At 42.2% G+C, this 18,960-nt stretch overlaps 1 protein-coding gene across 10 annotated transcripts in view; it reads left to right on the forward strand.

Moving 5' to 3' along the window:
* Window positions 1-18,960, forward strand: part of MECOM (MDS1 and EVI1 complex locus) — a 553,599-nt gene that overhangs the window by 354,885 nt on the left and 179,754 nt on the right. The gene's annotated exons all lie outside the window — the stretch shown is intronic.

Consider the following 18,960-nt stretch of genomic DNA (forward strand, 5'->3'; position numbering starts at 1 on the left):
TTCAGCATAGACGGATTTCTAGGCCACAGAGGGGGTGCGGTCGTAGGAAGGTGGCTGGTAACTGTTGAAAACGTGAGAAAAGCCCCAAAGGTAAATGAAAGCAGGGAATATAAGTTATGGTTTTGTTTGTTCTGGTACATTCTCCAAACTGAACAGTTTTCCGCAGGATGAAATATGAAAACCACCACCGTATCCAAGCACAGTCTGTGCTCCATTGCAGGGGACCCCAAATATAGAGGGATAACTGACATCATACAGCCAGAAACCCAAAAAATGATTTTTGGCCATTCTCAAAGGATGCTTACGGTATTTATGAATCTAGAGATATGGCTTTATTCCACTTTCATGGTATGATTTCGTATAAAAAAGAAAATGTCAACAATCCTACAGTTTGTTTGTTGAGTCCCCCAACTTTTAAGAGTTGTTTTTAAATTATGGGGCAATTCATTATGGGGCAATTACAATTGTGAGATCATATTCAAAGGGATAGCTAATAAATCCAGGTTAAATATTAACTCTTCTTAAAAAATGACTCTATTATGTGACATCTTTAAACATCCAAATCAACTTTTGATTTCAGTTTTTCTTCCTAGCTAATGTGTTTTTCCAAAAACACCTTGAGCTTTCCCCCCAGCTTATAAAGAAATTTTGTTAACGTTTGAGTATAGCATGGCTCCTCTTTTCGAAGAGAGATTTTCAGGGGGAAAAGACGAGTCTTCTATTCCGCCATAGAAGGGCATCTGTGCTCGTCCCAAAACTGGTTTGTAGGTGGTATCAGGGTCCACATGCTTAAGACTAGTGATGTTGGCTTCTAAGGTGTAGTCTAAGCAAAGAAACTTCCATTAAAGGACAAGGCCACAGCAATTCAAAATAGTTAACACGGCTTCGGGGGCTTTCACTAAAAGGGAAGTATGTCCTAGAGGCTGACTCACGAAGTTACTTTTAAAGTATATTTTGATCCAATGACGCCAACAGGTTTTAACCTTACTCAGTGGTAGGGTTTGCTTTTAGGTTTCCACATATGAGGCACAAAGATGCAACTAGCTAGATAAAGCTTCCCAACCTTGAATGAAGAGTTAGAATTCTTGCTTCCATTTCCTAAGCTAACTACCCCCCCCACCACCCCTCCGCCCCATAACTCCTATCCTAGCACCACAAAACTCAGCATGGTTTTTTTTCTTCTTTTTTTTCCCCCTCCAACTGGTGATCATTTGATTTTAGTCGAACTCCCAACTGGCCAATATAAATGCCTAGAGAGAGAGGAGGGTTGCAGAGCCTGTCAGGAGTAGCTCAAGTAGCTGTTTGTTCAAAGAACTTGCTGAAGCAGAAACAACCCTTTTTGTTTTGAAAGCATGTTAATGTGATAATGAAATGCACAAAGCAAAGAGGTTCATCCATATAAATGGGTCATTTAAATAATGAGCAAGGAGGAAGGATGTGGTTTGGTGTCAGTACTGATTAATTAGGACATAAAAATAAATAACCATCTCAACATTGGCTGCCTCCCTTGAAACTCACTCTATTAGTGGGCAATGAAGTTAATGCAATTGACAGTATAATTACAGGTTAGTTAACAGAACAATCCATGAAGAGGCTCTTGCTTCTTTTACAACTTTAATTAACTAGATAGCATCTCTGTGAATTTTCTCATCTCTACTTGCTGATCTTCTGGTTCCTGTAGAGAAATCTAGTGTTTTCATCTAATCTCTTAGACTGTACTGGAAACTACGTATAAAACACATCGTATTGTTCTACATATTCAATTCAACCAACTTCCATTAAACGCTCACCATGTGACATTGACCGTACGCAACCACGCTACTACGTTTACAGACCTGTATTTCAGAAAAATACAACCACGGTGTTTGCCAGTGACTTTCTTCTACTGTAATCCTTTTCTGTGGAAATCTTTGCACCTTTCGTGGGCAAAGTTCACATTTTCTAGGGTCTGAAGTTAGTGGATTGTGTTAAAGTTGATGGCATAGTGTCAGGTTTATTCCCTCACCAAAGGGGTAAACCTTGAGGCAATTTTATTCGGTCTATTTTACACAGTCGTGATTGAGGATAATGCAAGGTAGTTGAAAGTTAATCTTCAACTCAGCTTCAAACACTGAAGGAACACATAACTTGAGATCTATTAGCATCTCTAGAAGTCATTGAGGCTACTGGAAGGGCATTTGGAAAACACAAGCACTCACACACACACACACACACATCAGGTTATAGGAAACAACAATAAAACCCCACATAAAACCACTTGAGAATCCCCATCACCCTCATAGTATACCAATAAGTGTAAATGTGATTGGGTTCATATTTTCTTGGCACTGTTAAATGACGAATCAGAGGCTGGTTTGGGCTGAGGACAAGCCAGCTCTAAGTCGGTGAATGTTCTCAAAGAACTAACTCCACTGTGGTAGAGAGAATCTTTCCAGTATTATTTTCAGAGGCCCTATTTTACCCTTCTGATGTAGACGTAACTTTCCTACATCGTGAAATGAGAGAAGAAATCAAAACTGAATTGTGTTTTGGAGAATAAACAAGAGGAATGCTCTTCGTGTTGCAGCAGGGATCGATGCCTTCAGATGACTTCCCTAAGATTTAAACTTTTGTAGATTTATTTACTTATATGTTCTGCATGTTCCCCAGGTTTTCAGTTCAGATAAATTGCCAGGATTTTTTTTTTTGACCCAAACTTGCCCCTTCCTCTTTTTCTCTCCTTCCCCCCTCTCTCTCTTTCCCTTTTCCTGTCTCTCTCTCTCTCCGCCTAAAACATGAAGAAAGCAGAACTTTCTGTTTTCTTCACAATGGTTCATTTGTATTCTCTGAACCCAAGACTAAGGCAGGTTCTGATGTCTTACTGTTTTATGTCACCACTGAGGTAGCAGTGACATGCTGGCTGCTGATGAATAAATATATTTATCTGGCGTCTAAACCTGCATACACTGTGAATAATGAGCAGATGTTAACAATTACTCTAAATGTCCTGGATATTTTGTAAAACTTTTATCAAACTTAGGGTGGTTTATTGATTTAGTCAGAATCATGCCTTGGGCACAAAACATATTGTCATTTGGGATTCAACGTGGGCAAAATGGATGTCCATTAACATTTTAAACTCAGACACTAGGGTTTTGCTTCTGGAACCTTCTGAACAATAGGTCTCTCTAATATGTTCTTACTCTTCCTGAATAAAATAAAGCATAGCCATTGGCAAATTTTCCATAGCCTCACCTTTTAGGATATGGCACATAGAAATGAGGAATGGAAAATAATGAATATGCAATTGGAACACCAGCTTCGTGCCTTTTAGGTAAACATTACAACCCAGCACAGCGAAAACTACCCAGGCTTGTTTTTAAAATAAATGAACAAAAATCTATATTCCCATTTCTCTGGAGTTATGTTTTGGGTGAGTTTTTTTTTATTGTTGTTGTTGTTGTTGTTCTTTTTTGTAACATCAAGCCATTTTAGTTGAATGATACAGAAAGTCACTTTGAATTCAAATATAAAATAAGGCCATCCATCATGTTAACAATTTAATTACCTGAGTATATATTTTTCCAGCAAAAAAACCCATTATTTGTTGTGTATCTTATTACTGAGCCATTGCCTCGGGACAACTTGGCTGTCATCACGCAGGCCTTGTGGTAAGAAATGGCGAGATAGGGAGCAGATAAGCCAGGCCTTCCTCTGCCTGCTTTCCAGACCCGCTCTGTTCCGGGTTTGCTTGAGGCCTCACCTGTTAGAGTCCCTGTAAGCTTTGTTGCCACAGTGAAATGGTGACTTGTAAAGGCAGCGAGGCGTGGCAGAGAGAGTGAAAGGGTCGAATGAAATAGAAATGTGATATTTTCTATCTTCTGAGGGCCCAGGAAATAGGATTCCTGCTGCCCAACTGGGGCTGGCATTCACTCATCACGCAGAGTGCAAGAAAAGTTGTGAGATTTCCCTGTTTAGGACTCAGGGAAGGGGCGAAGGAATAGAAGGCACTGGCTTTCTCTGCTTGGTGGGGCATCTGTCTTCCCAGGGATTATGGATCAAGGAATAACTGCGAATGAGGAGATAAGAATAAGGAAGGCCAAGTGGGGGGAAAAGCAGCTTACGGGCCTCCTCAGGGCACTGGGATTTGGGGGACCCCACTCCCCCAGCCACAGCACTCACCAGGTTAGCGGACAGATGTCTGTGATACAAGCCCGTTTGTCGTTTGCTGGCTTGCTTTTTAATTGCATGCCCTGATGGCCACGAATACCTGTAACAACATGAGCTCATACATTGACGGGAGAGCCGCCACCCTGTCTACTTTGGGGGTGTAGTGGGCATAGAGTAGCAAGGAAACTTCTCCCGCTTTTACGCCACATGATGGTTGGCGGTTTTCTTTTGGTCTGCTCCCTGGCAGCAAGGGTTGTCGACTGATGGAGGACAGAAAACAAAGACCAGACTTCAAGTTCCATTTGTGCATGTTGCCTGTTTCCTGGCTGGGTAATGTTACAAGCAAGAAAGGGGTTCTTACTAAGGCTCTGAATCGGGGATCACTCTTGCATTTCAGAGCAGTGGCCTGATACATGATAGAGACAATGGGGCTTGGTCTACAACTTTAGGTGTGAGTCTCCCAGGTAGCAGGGGTGAGCTGCCCTAGTGGAAAACTTTTGCTTCTGAATGTTGTCAATCCAGCTGGCCCTACTGGTCTCTCCCTCTCTCTTTCTCTCAGCTTTGGCACACATAATTCGAGAAATCTGCTCATTCCACATTTTTTGCCTAAAGAAGAGCCGCTAATCATGCTATTGGTGAAACACATGCATGGGGGTTTCTGTAAAGCAGATTTCCCTGGAGGTGATTCACCAACTGCTGATGATGACAAGGAGAGTTCCTCGATCACTTTACAAATGCATCTGATTTTCCCAGTAACGCATGTTTTCATAAATGGAAACAAATAAAACAGTAGGCAAGGGCTTTCTCAAAAGGCTTGCCAAGTACATTAAACACACAAAAAGTACGTTCGCAGCGAAAGTTGGTTGAAAACAGCTGTTTTAAAGGATTTTTGGTGGACGCAGTTAACGGCATCATCATTATAAGGCCTGAAGCAAACGTGTTACCGATTACACCCCATTAAGAAATTGGAATGTGTTCCCCCCAAGGAAACACCGCAGCACATGCTATTTGAAAGTAACCACCAACCCCAGAACACACTGCTAAGACTTTCCCATAGATTGTGCGGCCTAGCTCTGAAGATAAGACCCTCGGGAAAATGCGAGCACATCTTATCTTAACCCATCAGAAGATTGTTCACAGGATTGTCTGAGTGGAGGTTTCCTTAGCGTCTTTCACCTTCCGCCCCACTCCCCCCCCACCCCCAAACCTGCTCTGTCTCCTCCAGTCCCCCACTGTGTGGAGGTTGTGCAGAAGAAGATTCGAAGCGAGCTGGGGGTTCGGTTTGTGATGCCTTGCACATCCAGCCGTGCAGTTTGTTGAGGGTGAAACATGCTGCGGCCCGAGGTCAGCTCCTTCTAGAACATGTTTGCCCCTCAGAGCAGAGAGTGAGTGCTCTTCAGGGTGGGGCAGAAGGCTGTGGTGGGGTTTGGGGGCTATGGAAAATTTAATAGGGACCATGGGATTTGTGCACCGAGAAATAATGTTGGTGTGTTGAAAAGGCGCTGTCAAAATGCCCCGTAAGCAGGGCCTGCCGCATGTCTGCAGCTCGCCTGTTATTGTTCGCCTGTGTCTGCACTGTCTGTCCACTGAGGCACGGAAGGGGCTGCACGGACACTTTTCATAATGGCCCAGAAGCCTCCCAAGGGCCCTTGGGGTGGGGGGTTAGTTGGGAAGGAATTTAAGTCCAATATGTGGTAAGAAAAAAAAGGGGGGGGGGCTTTTTTCACCCTTTCTGCACATCTGAAAGAAGGGTCAGATTTCTCCTCGTGATGAAAGAGTCACTGCTGGGGACTCACCTCCTTTTACACTGTGGGTCATGTCAGGAAGGGCGGCCCCTCCTCTCCCACCGCCTGAAAGCGATAGCCACTGCTGGGGATGGTGGGAAGTGCCCGGTGCCTGTGGAAGTAGGGGTGTCCTGTCCACACACTCAGCAAAAATGACAGTGATGCTCACGTCAAAAGGATATGATTATACGATGGGAATTTTGTTATCGGTATTTCACTCGTGGGAGGCAAATTCCAGTCCTAGCAATGGGGCTTTTGATAAGTCCTGTAAACTCCGTGGGCCCCCCATGTCCTTAGTTTTCAAAGGAGCTACTTTTTAGGGGACTTATTTTTATAAGAAGATTGAAGTAATAACCTTGTTTTTATAATAGGACCTACTACCCAAGTTTTTGTAGTTTTTCTGTAGGTCGCACATACTAGGTGGGTAGACAGATCGATCCATTGATCGATCCATCCATCCTTAGGGACTTAGGGACCATTGGAGATTGCAGACCGTGAGAGGAGCCTCATTGTTTGTTGATGGGGAGAAGGGCTCCTGAGAAAATCCCTCTCCTCTGCACATGTGGAACTTTGGAGACCACCAGGGTTAAGCTGAGGCAAAAATAGACTTTTTTCGGCGAGAGAGCATATCCCCACCCAGAGTGAGCAGTGATCCTAATCTAAACACTCAGGATTCCCAAGCCCTCCGAGGAGGCTTCCAGAACGTGACCCAGGGATTCCTGAAAGCCTGTCACATACCAGATTGTAATATCTGTGAGCATTCGGGCATCATAGTGCAGCCTCTTATGTGCGAGCGAGCATTCACCTTCCTTTATTGCGTCGCCCTGGGAGTGGGGAAGGCTCTCCCCCTGGCATGGACTTGGTGGGGGAGCTCTGAATTCAGCAGAGGAATCTCGTCACAGAACCTGGCACTGGTGTATGCACCTGAAGGAACTGTTTCTAATGGGGACACACTTTACAAAGCACCTTTTGTCCAAGTCAACAGTGAGCGTGGGGGAAGCTAGTGGAAATGGTGATAAGTTTATTACACCAAAACTTTGATGTAACAGATAAATATATTATTGATAACACTGCAACCGTGACTCTTAGGAAATGTTTTTGATAACATGACACAAATATTAGTATTACCAACTATCAGTAGGAGTCATTTGCCACAAAGAAAATGTAGTTGATTTCGAACAAAGGAAGTGGTTGTAGGTGTCAGCCGTGAGGCCGTGCGACTGTGTAGTCTATCACCATTTCCTTTTTCAGTGAATGGTGAGGCAGGTAGATAATTTTCAGGAACCTGCATGTAAGTGCATTTTAAAAGCAATGTGATCACTTCGAGTAAAATTGATTCATCGCCCATTAACAAAAGAGTGTGCCCAGTGAAACTGTACCCAGAGATTCTGGAGATGAGAGTATTGGTTAGGTATTTCAGACAGCCAAATGGAAGTGAGCTAGAGATTACTTTAATAGTCAAGATAATTCATTTCCCTCCCCCACCCCCACCCCGGCAAACAAGCTATTTTTTCCTCTTATTGTAAAAAATCATCATTTTTTTATAATACAAAATCTCTCCCTTCATTTCTCGATTCTTCCCCTTTCTTCTCAATTCTTTGATCATTTACTAAATGTCTGCTATGTTCTAGGTACAATTTAAATGACAAGAGTTATAAAGAGAAAGTAGGCGGAGTCTGATTCTCATATAATCATATAATTTCTTTTGTTCAGATTCTGGAGGTGATCGAAGCTATCATATACTGTAGATAACATTGTTCCTATGAGGGAAAAACATCCTCCTAGAATTACTCTAAAAGAGGGGTCTCTCAAGTGGATGCCAATATGCCAGGGGCTGTAGAAGATGATCTGTTGGGGTGCTGAAAAATATTCAGGTTTGTTTTTACTACTTTTTACTGTCATATTTTGTAATTTTTTTTAAGACAGAGAGAGAGGGGAGGGGAGAGGCAGAGGAAGAGGGAGAGAGAGGATCCCAAGCGGGCTCCACACCCAGCACAGAGTCCAACACAAAGCTTGATCTCAAGACCCTGAGATCATGACCTGAGCTGAAATCAAGAGTCTGATGCTTAACTGACTGTGCCACCCAGGAGCCCCAACAGTTTTTTTGACAGGGTTTGTGATAAAAACATCTGAAGGCCACTGTTCCAGATTATATTCTCCATGAAAGCAGAGAGCCTCTCCATCTTGTCTGGCCTTTCACTGTGAAAGGTTCAGTGTCTGGCTCATTTGGGCACTTAATAATAGCAGAAGAATGAATAAGTAAACCCCAAATGGTTTCTGTCTCCTGTCTTCAGAGCTGCTGAATTAAAACCTGCCGGCTCTAACAAACTCAGTAACATGTAGCAATGTGCTACATAGCATATGTTTTTAAAAAAGACTCTTACATAGAAATATTATTTTTTCCCTAGACTTGAGTCTAATTGTGGCTCAATGCAGCACCATACTTAGAGGGGAAACCTTGAGGGAGAAATAGAAACTTGTGATCCTGCTAACACACCTATGGGCAACTGCGTAGGCCGCGTATTCTTGGTCTTAGAAACAGTGAGCTGTGCAGCCAGCACTTGAAGGAATCTGAAGATCATCTGGTCTGGTCGGTCATCACTTCCTTTCTAGGCTGGATGATACAGACAGAGGAGTTTTTACTCTACATTAGATGATCTCCACGTGTTTCCCCAGAAACCTAGTTAAGTGCTGGAATTTGGGTGAAGATAATGGTTATCGGGATGCCTGGGTGGCTCAGTGGTTGAGCGTCTGCCTTTGGCTCAGGGCATGTTCCTGGGGTCCTGGGATTGAGTCCCGCATCAGGCTCCCCACAGGGAGCCTGCTTCTCCCTCTGCCTGTGTCTCTGCCCCTCTCTCTGTGTCCCTCATGGATAAATAAATAAAATCCCTAAAAAAAAAAGATAATGGTTATTTCAACAGGAAAAAATATTGTAAGGATGAGCTCCTTGGGCCTGTTGAATTAGCACTGCGTGATGCAGCCATTCTTTCTCCTTTCATTTGTTTCAGTAAAGAGGAAGATACAGGTTTTGTGAATGAATGGGAGGCTTGGAGGTATACCATATAGTTCAAGGGAAATAATATGCAAAATAAATAAATAAATACGCCAGACTGGACACCTCTGGGGATGAATGTTCCGACGTTTTCCCTGCAAATGTGTCCCTTTTACCATTTTTATATTTAGGCTTCAAAGGATTCTTATTACAAATAAATAAAACATAGGATTTTGTTTTGCAACAAAATTATCACAATGATAAAATGAGCTTACATCTATCGAGTATCATACTTCAGAGGTCATTAAGCATTTTTACACTGGTTATCGCATCTAACTTACAGCCATCAGTCAAAGTTTCCTCATTTCATGGAGAAAACAATGGAAATTTCAAGAAATAACTGAGTGACAGGACCAGGGCCTGGATCGTTCTAAGCCCAGAGGTGTTTCCTTTACATCTGTATTTCTCTGGCTGTAACGTGAGTGCAGTTTCCCTGGGATCTTGTTAAAATTCAGATTCTGATTCAGCACTTCTGGGATAGGAACTGAGATTCTGCGTTTCTAACAAGGTTCCTGGTTGAGGTTGGTGCTTTTATCCACAGACCATACTCTGAGCTGTGAGATTCTGCGTCATAACTGGTTCCTATGTGTTATGATTGAAGATGGTCTTGTTGAGTGGCTTGCTGTAGTCTGTTTAGGATACTCAGAGCAAAAGTTTTGAAAATGGTCAGCATGCTTTTCAGCTGGGCCATCACAGCAACCCAGACTCTGGTTAGCATCTCTTCCCTGCCCTCAGCTTCCCTCACTGCCACTGGTCCTTTTGTCTAAAACACAATCTTATGCCATCGCCAACTTTCAAGGTCCACGTGGTGCTTCATTTCCAATAAAATGGATCGCAACTTCTGAGCATAGCAAGAGTTAGGGTCTTCACTCTGCCCCTTACCTTTTTACCTCTATCTCCTACCACAACCTGTTCCATGGCCACACACTCCCATCCTCATATGTCATACTCAATCTACCCTAAATATCTTACACTTCCCAAGAATAGTATGCTGGATCTTTTGCTTCCATGGAATTTCATTTCTAAATCCGTTCTAGTTCTTTACATACCCATTGGTTTATAACCTTCTCTCAGGTTGAGAAAAGCTCATAAACAATTGTGTTTATAAACTTCTTACAAGAGAGTGATGGGGACTTAAACTATCTGTGTGTGTGTGTGTGTGTGAGAGAGAGAGAGAGAGAGAGAGAGAGAGAGAGAGAGAGACGGAGACTGAGTGCACTACCTGGCACTGTTTCTTACATAATAAGCACACAATAAATATTTGTTGAATGGATACCCTAGATGCCTGATACAACCACAGTCATGTTGGATTAATAGGTGAGATTGGTCACTAGTTATGAAACTCGAAAGAAAGTGAATTAATTAAGCTCAGATATTTGCCTGGATTTCACAACAAGTTGTTCAATGTAATCATTTTATGATTAAAGAAATGCATGAAAGTTGCAGACCTTGCAGAGCATTGATTTAGCTGGTCCCGCCCAGTGAATGGCATGTTTAGAATAAGAGAGAAAGATGGCTCTAGCTCTTGATTGTGCCTTATTCTGTGGCATGTCCCAGAGATTTTTCCCCCCTCCTGCCAACTTTATTTCACTCAGAAGAGTTATAGTGTGGGTGACTTACGGCTGATAATGATAACTGGCCCATTTGTCTTTCTCCCCTCTGCCTCTATTCTATAATTTCTATCTGTGGGACTACTGTTCATTTCAAAGACATCTCCGTGGAAGAACTTTATAAAGGAGTGGCACTTTAAAAAATCTTGACTAATTCATAACAAGAATGATGTGGTAGTCTTTGGTTTCGCAAAGGAAACAGCAGAACTTTTGCCTTTTGGCAAGCGACAGAAATGACAACCATCAAAAAGATAAGCTTGTTCCGTTAGAACATCAGTATTGTATTTTGGTGAAGAAAAGAAACAAAACAGCATCATCAGGCAGCCTAATTACTAATTAAAATGTAGATTGAATATTGAGTAAGATTTATAAGATGTACTGAGTAAGTACCTGACTAAATAACATTATCTTTGATGATGTTATCATGGAACACTAGTTGTGTTTTCACACCCACAGACACATATCTATTGTCATATCCAACCATGTAAGATCTTTCCAATTTGTCAGAATGGAATTCTCTAGCCTTTCTGTTATTAGAGATTTCGAGAGCTTTCTTTTTCTTCCTTTTCTTTCTGCTCCCCTAACTCCCCTTTCTGAGCTTCTCTCACCACCACGCACATACCTACTATCTCTCCTCCCCTCATATATATTACATATTTCCCACCCCATGAATATTTAACAGGCAGCCTGCTCTGATTTTCTTGAGTATGGATGGAGGAGGGAGTAGAGAGTGGTATTGAAGAAATTTACCCAGCAAATTCCAATGTTCCAGCCAAGGAATAAGACCCTTGATTCTAAATACAAGGCAAAGGCATGAGTCAAACCACAAGAAAGATTGGGATCTGTGGTTGGGTCCCAGCCCTGCTCTAGGTTGCTGAGGTCCTGATTATTATGGTGGTGGATGTGGTGTAGGAAGAAGAGCTCTTACTCAGTTTGGAGGAAATGCTGAGAAATCCAAAATAGGGACCAAGCTAGAAACATGCTGGAGTGAACAAAAACTAACTCTGAACTGATCGCTTTCTTTTAAAAAAAGGTTTTATTTATTTATTCATGAGAGACACACAGAGAGAGGCAGAGACATAGGCAGAGGGAAAAGCAGGCTCCCTGTGGGGAGCCTGATGCAGGACTTGATTCTAGGACCCCAGGATCACGCCCTGAGCCAAAGGCAGACCTGAGCCACCCAGGTGCCCCTGAACTGATCACTTAATCTAATTTCATCTAAAGTACTATCAGTCCTGGGAGTAAAGACTGTTCTTCTACCTTTTCATTCAGAACTCACTCAGCCTGCCCGAGACAGGGCGTCAGCGGCCCTCTCCTGGGAGGGTTTGGAGGAAGCCGGCACTGCAGCATAGTTCGTGGTTGGAATGTGGTGTTTTCAAAGTACTGAGTGTTTTTTAAGTGTCTTGACACCTCTGGAAAGAATCAGACAATTCCCAATATTTGACTTGTCTTTCAAGGTCAAGTGAACGCTAAAGCAGTGGATTAAGGCAAGGGAGCGTGAGTTGGTCATTCATCAGGAGCCCTCATTGTGCCTTCTGGATGGGGCTGGCTCAGACTGCTCTAAAGCAGCTCCATTTGACCACTTAGCTTCACCTTTTGCTTATTTTGTTATCTGTCATTTAGCATATTGGTTATCAAAGAAAGTAGTAGACAATATGAATACTTTTATATGGGTGAACCTAAAAAATCTTTCCATTGGACCTTTGGAAACCACCTTTAGATATAATGTTTCTGAAATTATACAAAAGCTTCTCTTTTCTATGTTGACTTTTATGTTACAATCCTCAAAATAAATTTGGGAGTCTACTAAATTTTTACTGCATCAGTTTGGCATAACGTACTTTAAGACTTACATTCAAGTGCTGGAAATTAATTGGACTCCTGTTACAGGCACTTAGAATTGGATCCTGGTTCATGGAACTGTGTTTATCCAATGTGTAGACTGACTAAATCACCAGAGATTTTGGAAAAATGAAGACTTGCTTCAGGATGAGCACAAAATTCAGATGATAGCTGAGGGAATATCAGGTGGTTTGGGGCTAATGTAGTCCTTTAAAAAAAAAAAAAGCAAGAAATAACCGAGCACTTATGTACATACTGGTACAGAGCTTGGTGAAAAATACTAATTTGATGCACAAACGAGATCCCTATACATCATGTTTGTAAAAGTGTGTGTTAAACAAATGTTTCTCGAGAGTTTACTTTGCTCCAGGAACTGTGCTTGGCGCTGTGTTTGTTAAGTGTAGCATCTGCGATGCTTCTTCACAAAGAGAGCCTTGAGTTGGTCCACTCAGGCACACTTTGCGCCAGGAGAATAATTAAGATTTCTTCAGGGTTAGAAAAGGAAACCCCGAGACTGACATGATTAATGGAATGGATTTGAATTTTGCTGGAGCAGATGGTACAGGGGCATCTCTTTGGGAGAAACCCCGGTTGGAAGTACAGAAGAATGTTCTGTGGTGTGAGTTCCCTCGCTACAGTCTTATTTAGTAGTTGGAGCAGAGTTCACGTCTGGGAGCCCTCTGAGAATTAGTCCTTAGTGAACCAAGAGGAAACAGCAGTAATATATATTGAAAGGCTTAATCTGATCTCTCGCCTGTCTTCAAAGGAAGCTTCATTTGTAAAGGACATGCATGATTGTGAAGAAAGGACCCCCATTAGGCAATGCAAGAATAATGAAAGACTCTACGTCCAAAGCCTTTGGTGCAGGGGGGTTAAGGGATCTGCTCTGTGCCCAGTTGGGAGACTGATGGAGCGGGACTCAGATTTGCCTCTCGGATCCTCTGCTCAGTAGAGCACAATTCCTTTCTTTTGCTATAAATTAAGATTTATCTGACAAGAAGCTTCCACATGGAAACAGAAGAGTGAGAACCCGGCAGAGCAGAGTTCACACTCATTCAATTTTGTCGGCTTCTTCTCTCGGATCCGTGTCTTTGTTTTGGTGGAGGGGTTATGTCTGAGTCAACCGTTGACTCATAGAGTCAGGGACAAAGTGAACCCTCCTCGGAGCTTCTGAGATGAGGAGGTGAGAAGCACCCCAAGGCAGACAGACGCACATTCCTGTTTCCTGTCTTGCTAGATGGTGTTTGAAAGTGTCCTCAATGACCTAAAAGAGAGGAGGAAGTCTCATGAAGAGAATCTGAACTCCTAGAAAAATGGTATCAGTATGTGTATGTGAGTGTGTGTGTTTAACAGCAATTGGCTTATACTGTGGGTATCTCTGCAAATTTGTGTCTTTCCCTCAGTATGTTGGAGATATACAGACATATAGATACGTATATGTACACCCCGATGTATTGGTAATAGCAAATGCTTTACCTATAGTGCTCACTCTGTGCTGTATATTTTCCAAGCACTTTAGATACTACCAATTATTTAATATGGACTTAACCACATTCTCTTAAGTCACAGTTAATTTGGTTATTTCCTAGTTGTTGGATATTTAGTTATCCAACTTTTCTATTGTTGCTATGAACAAAGTTGCATCAAATGTCCCTATGAATGCTTTCTTGGTTATGCGTGAGCACTTGCAAAATGATGAAAAGATCTAGTACACATCATCTGATAACAGTGGCTGCCTCTGAGGAAGGGGAGGGGATATGAATTGAGTTGGGGTGAAAGGAGCTTTAGCCTTCCGTATAATGCTGCATAAGGCTTTCTAAGAAAAATGCATTCGTGTATTGCTAGTATGCCTAAAATTAATTTTGGGAAATAAATATGAGGTTAGAAGTGTTTAGGCACGTGATTTAATCAATCTGATCGTGTCCCCCTATTTTCAAAATACCACCTGCCATAAAATCCTGGATGTGTGGTCATAGCCGACCAAATGCAATTTATTCAATGTGACTGCGTTTGTAAATGGCTTAATTCGCTCAAGTCACTCTGATTCTAATATATCTGGATTTTAGTTAACAGTAAAAGTATCAAGAGTCCACAAGGAGTAAGTATACCAGTGAGTGTTTTCTGGTTTTGACAAAGATGTCATCTACACTGAAAAAAAGAATTTAAGTTGCATTCGTAGAGAGTTAATTCAACATGATAATTAACACAGAGTTTTGAAGTTTCATAATCACTATGTGGATATACCACCCCTCTTATTTATGTTACAAGTGTACTAATTAGAGTTCATTATACTTTTAAAAATGTAAACTCACTCTGAATATATAGTTTCCGGAGCCTCAGGTCTGTACGGCTGTTATAACCATGTGACTACCCTACCCCTGTGAGAGTGTGGACACACACATCATCAAATGCGAGCAGTAACAAAGGAAAAAAAAAAAAAAGAAGAGGGTGAAATCAAAGAGTGTTTTTTAAATTGGTGTTTGTGCTTCGCTGGAAAACTAAGATATTTACTAGGATATCAATGTTCCAGCACAGAGAATGACCTTGGGATGTTATCAAGCCCTCCTGCTCACAAGATATAACATAATTTAAATATCGTAGGCAGGAGACCTTCCAAAAACAGACCCAGTGACGACAGTTGGATCACCATTGCCATCCTGAGTAAATTTCAGTGGCGAAAATTTCTTTAACCATCTAACCTTGTAAAGATAGAAAATGTCTAGTTGCTCTATTCTGTTTAAGAATGACCCTTCCTATAGCAATCTGCCGTGAGGTCAGATCAAATGGTGCCAGGTAGTTTTGACTTCCTGGTTTTCTAAAAGTCCTTACCTTAATATCACTACTCTGGGGTATCCACACCATTTTGACAGGTCCCACAGGGAGCATTTCTCTGTGTAAGGTCATGCTTTGAATTCCCCAGAGGGTGTTCACACATACACACACGCACACACTGTACACACTTCCATCTGTGCCTTTTCAGGTAGAAGGAAGGATTTCAGTGTGAGCTTTCCCATAACTTGGCTACTTAACCTCAGTACTGCCCTGCCTGTTTTCTGAAAGTTTGTCTTCCTAAATAGGATTGGGCCAAAGCAAGAATAAACGTTTTTTATGGCTCGACTATGCCACTCCCTACTATGCACTTTTATGGAGCACAACCTTTTATTTTAGCTTCTGTTCTATATCTGTGCTCACTTTGAAGTCCCTGATCAACTCTGGAATCTGAGCTCTCCGATGGAACTTTCTGCAGTGATGAGAATGTTCTATAATCTGTGCTGTCCAATGGCACTTCGGTAGCCCCTGGTCCTCCTAGCTGTTGAGTGCTGGAATGAACGTGACTTGTGCAAATGAGGACCTGAATTTTTAATTTCATTTACTTTAATAATGCTCAGTTGAAATAGTCATATGTAGCTAGTGACTATCGGCGTTGACAGGGCAGCTATAGATCATGTCGCATCCATTGAGATCTAGGAAATCTCCAACATTTGTATTGTACTCTTTGCATGTGAAAGTCTATCCCTTTGGCTCTGTCTGGCATTATTTATTTTATTTTATTTTTTTATTTTTATTTTTTTATAATTTTATTTATTTATTTATGATCGAGAGAGAGAGAGAGAGAGAGGCACAGACACAGGCAGAGGGAGAGGGAGAAGCAGGCTCCATGCACCGGGAGCCCGATGTAGGATTCGATCCCGGGTCTCCAGGATCGCGCCCTGGGCCAAAGGAAGGCGCTAAACCGCTGCGCCACCCAGGGATCCCCAGGCATTATTTATTTTAATTAATGAAGCCATTACATGAATTGCCTGCTTCCAATCCAGGGTTTATTTGTCCTCCAGGGTTTATTTTGCCCCAGATTTTTGTTTTTCCCTGTTCAACCAACCACCATGCTACCTTCAGCAAGTAGATATTTTTGAAACCTTACATTTGAAAGGGGTATAATGCTGTGAAACAGGAAAACATGGCTAGTTCATGAAGCGTGTTACAAAAAGTTCATAGCATGGCTTTCTTGGATTTCTGGTTGTCACGATCCAAATGACTAGGATTTAGACAAATCGCATCTATTGGGTATGTATCTCTCATCTCTCCTTTCCTGAGAATCAGACAGATTTTAAAATTAGCAGTAATCCTCACTCGTCTTTACTGAACTTTGGAGAGGTGTGACACATTCCTTCCTGCTTGTCGAGTTTTGGGAACTGGCTGACTCAGTGGCCTCCACACAGCCATAATTTAGCACTCTGTGACGGAGCCCATCTTCCTCCTAGGGCTTCCAAGGACTAAGTTGCCGGTAAGTAGGAACTTCCTTCTGCCCTCGTGGGGCTTTTGAATGATTTGGATGAGCAATGATTCTCCAGAAGTGGGTAGAATGTTGAAAGAGTAAACACGTGGATTGCATGCTGTATCCACCCCATTCTTCACACATGCCGCCTAAGATAATAGTCCTTATAGAGAAACCGCAGCATTCTCAAGCTGTGCTCACAGGGTCCTTCTCTTTACTTAGAGGCCAACCAGGATGCCCAGAAAACATGACTGATAACGCCTAGATAATTATTGACTAGTTTTAGTATTAATGGTGGGAGCTATATTCCTTTTCTCTTCCTGGTTATGTTTCATTGATGTAGTTTGCTTATTTCAGTGTAGACGCAGGATGAGTTTCACTCTCTGGGATGAGAACTTCAGCGCCGGAGACAAAGGTAATTTGGTCGAGCGCACCTACAACATATGTGGTTTTAACGTTTTGAAATGTTCCCTTGTAAATCTGTCTCTGTGATTCTGAATGTGCAGGGGGGGAGGGAGTGGGGGGGCAGATGTACAACGTCATCTGGTGTATTTTGTATACCTTCCTCTTTGGACAGATGTTCTGAATTGTAAAGATGCCTTCTTTGTGGCAAAGGGATGATGTGGAAAATGTGTTTCTGTGAATCCCTAGATGTTCACCTAAAACACCACGTGGGTAGGAGGAGCACAAGTAACCCAACCTTATGTTTTTGGAAGCAATTTTTCCTCTTCTGCCGCTGGCTACCCCTTTTTTTCATATTCCTGGGTCTCAGGCTAGATGTTTCAAGCAGCAGTTAATGTGGTAGGATGTATCTCTTCGTCCAGTGGCTCTCCTCTGCCCCTGGCTCCTGCAATTTCTCCCCAGCCCTCTCTGCCTCTCCTCCTTTTTTTTTTTTTTTTTTTTTTTTTTTTTTTTTAGTTTTTAAATTAAAGGGATTTTATTAAGAGTACAAATTTTACAACCAGAGCCCTTTGGGGCTTCAAGTGTAGTTTGCACATACTATTCTTTCTGTAAGTCTCGCATGTTTCACCACGCATTTTTAAGGGGCCTTGAAAAATGTTTGGTTAATTTGAATAATGCTAATTAACTAAATACTTACAATGGTTTTTAACTACAACTAATGAATCTTATATTTTGAATTATTAATTAATTAAATGCTTCAGATGCCTTCCCTCCTTACAGTCCTTGCCAGATGCAAGGAAGGGCGAGCTGACCTCCCGCACCTGGTACCCACCCTGTGACCCTTTTCTCTCTATTGGAAAAGTGTGAGGGATGGGGTATGGGGAATGACAATGCCAGACACAGAGAAGTTGCTCAAAAGCAAATGTTGAAGTAAATACATAGCCACTGACTTTCTAAGGTCATGGGGGGCCAGCCAGGTGTGTGAATGATTTTCTTTCCCCTTTCTTGACACTTGCACTATGACGTCTCCAGCTACCTCCAGCTTCTGTGATGGTCTCCTCAGTATCCAGAGAGAATTTAAAAATTACAGTAAAGCCATATCAGAACATTTTAGGGATTATCTTGATAACATAATATTTTGTCTCCTTTTACTGTTATGTTTATTAATATATAATGATAATTTCTTTCTCTCTAGCCAGATTCCTTCTTTCCCTGTTTCTCTCACCTGAAAATATTCTGGGGCAGTGGAAAGAAAGCCAGATGGCGTTCCTGTCACTAACTGGTTGTGGGCTATATGGAAAGGGCTATGCTAGCTGGTCATTAAGGTTTTCTTTAGCTTCAGGAGTCTGTGATTCTGTTCCTTCCAGGGTGTATGTCTCACCCCCCAGCTCCCATCTCAGCCTCTTCTTGTCTTTGCCTGTCATGAATCATATCAGACTTCCTGAAGTCCCGGGATCCTACTCTGGGAATTAAGGCACTTTTCACAAGCCTTGGGCGGGGGTGGGGTGGGGGGGACGGGACTCCTTTTGTGTTTAGCAATGTGAATTCATGCTGCCAAAGGGTTAATCTTCCAAGACTAAGTGCAGATTGGGTAAAATCAGAGACGATCAATGGTTGTACCCTGCCATGAGTAGGGGTGTTCAATCATGCAGGTTTCCAGCCAGATTTTTAGAAATCTGCATCACAGAAGTCACCTGGGCGTCACACCCTGAGGAACTCTGGGTTAATGTGTGGTGAACAGAAATATCAAGTTTATGCCTATAGGGCAGTTTTCATTGGCATGAGCTTCAGCACAGAAAAAATGGCCTTGGTAGCCTTAATTTTTTTATGGGCAGTTGCACGATAGCT

The sequence above is a fragment of the Vulpes vulpes genome, chromosome 3, assembly GCF_048418805.1.
Source record: "Vulpes vulpes isolate BD-2025 chromosome 3, VulVul3, whole genome shotgun sequence".
NCBI lineage: Eukaryota > Metazoa > Chordata > Mammalia > Carnivora > Canidae > Vulpes > Vulpes vulpes.